Genomic DNA, 2,176 nt, shown 5'->3' on the forward strand with positions numbered 1-2,176 from the left:
CACGGGCATTATTAAAAATTAACATATGTATAAAGAAATAAAATGTATCAAAAATTAAGGTAATAAATACAACCTATTGTTTTCTAATTATTTTACTAATTTAACCTTATCTATGTTCTTGATTTTTTTTGTCTACTGTATCAAAATGGTGGAGAGACTAGTAATTACATATTACTATTAATCTCTTCCCAATTCAATGTTTCGATACATTGCATAGACAGTGTTATGAGTTGACTTGTGTTCCCCCCAAATTTACACATTAAGTCCTAACACCAGTACCTCACAATGTGACATTATTAGTGGTAGGGTCTTTAAAGAATAATTCAAGTTACAATGAAGTTATTAGGGTGAACCCTACTCCAGTAGGGCTGGTGTCCTTATAAAAATGAAACATCTGGACGCAGAGACATGTATAGAGAGAAGATGATGTGAAGAGAACTAAAGGAGAAGATGACCATCTACAAGCCTAAAGAGAAAGACCAGAAACAGATCTTTCCGTCAGGGTCCTCAGAAGGAATCAACTCTGGCTACGCCTTGATTTTGGACTTTTAAGACTCAAGAAGTGTAAGACAATACATTTCTGTTTTTCAAGCCACCCAGTTGGTGGTACTTTGTTATGGTAGTTTATATTAGTTCATTCTTGCACTTCTATAATGTCATATCTGAGACTGAGTAACTTATAAAGAAAAGATATTTAATTGGCTCACAGTTCTGCAGGCTGTAAAGGAAACACAGTAGCTTATGCTTCCAGGGAGGCCTCAAGAAGCTTCCAATTATGGGAGAAAACAAGAGGAGAGAAAGCTTCTTACATGGCAGGAGCAGAAGCAAGAGAGAATAAGGGGGGAGGTGCTACACACTTGTAAACAAACAGATCTCATAAGAACTTACTCACTATGACAAGAACAACACTAAGAGAATGGTGCTATACCATCCCTGAGAAATCCACCCCTGTAATCCAGCCGCCTCCCAGCAGGCCACACCTCCAACATTGGGATTGACAACTCAATATGAAATATTGAAACCGTATCACACTTCAAGGAAACTAACAGAAGAAACTTGTAAATTGAAGTGGTAAAAGTTTTCATATCACAGAAATTGGCAAAGGCTACATACCATGTCTTGTTCCTGTGTAGTCTGTTGGTAAACATTTACCAGCATACCACTGTGGGTATGTGTATGTGTTTGTGTTTCTTTGTATGTAATTTACAAGAATTATGGAACATTTTACTATTGTGGATGACTACTCTCCCCTTCATGGAGGCCTGTCATATAAAGCAGCTTTTAATTTTCAAATAATTTGTCTCTGGTTTAATAAACCTTCATGATGTATTTTCATTAAAAATTTTAGTAATAAATAATAATTGTACATACTTATAGGGCATATGAGATATTTTGATACAAGTATGTGATATGTCATAATCAAATTTGGGTAAGTGGGATATTTGTCACCTCAAATATTTATCATTTGTTTGTGTTGGAAGCATTCCAAAGTTTCTAGCCATTGTAAAACATACAATAATGATTAACTGTAATTGCCCTATTTCGCAGAACACTAGTACTTATTCCTTACATATAATTGCATTTTCGTATTCATTAACTAAATCTGTTAATGCCCCCTCCCCACTAACTTTCCTAGCCTCTGGTTACAATGATCGTATTCACTACCTCCATGACATCAATTATGTTTTTAGCTCCTGAGGGGGAAAAGAAAGGGAAGTATTCATATACTGTTGGTGGAAATGGAAATGAGTACAACACCGAAGAAAGTTTCTCAAAAAGAATATACATATATATATATACACACACACATATATAATATATATATATAAATGTTATATGATCCAGCAATCTTACTAATAATATATATCCAAAAGAAAGGAAATCAGTGTATCAAAGAGATATTTGCATTCCAGTGTTCATTGTAGCACTATTCACAATGACCAAGATATGGAATCAGCCTAAGTGTGCATCAACCAATAAATGGATAATATATGTTTTCTATTTTTTTTTTTTTTAAACGGAGTCTCGCTCTGTCGCCCAGGCTGGAGTGCAGTGGGGCAATCTCAGTTCACTGTAAGCTCTGCCTCCCGGGTTCACGACATTCTCCTGCCTCAGCCTCCCGAGTAGCTGGGACTACAGGCGACCGCCACCACGCCCGGCTTATTTTGTGCGTGTT

This window comes from Colobus angolensis, unplaced genomic scaffold (genome assembly GCF_000951035.1).
Source record: "Colobus angolensis palliatus isolate OR3802 unplaced genomic scaffold, Cang.pa_1.0 Scaffold127, whole genome shotgun sequence".
Classification (NCBI taxonomy): Eukaryota; Metazoa; Chordata; class Mammalia; order Primates; family Cercopithecidae; genus Colobus; species Colobus angolensis.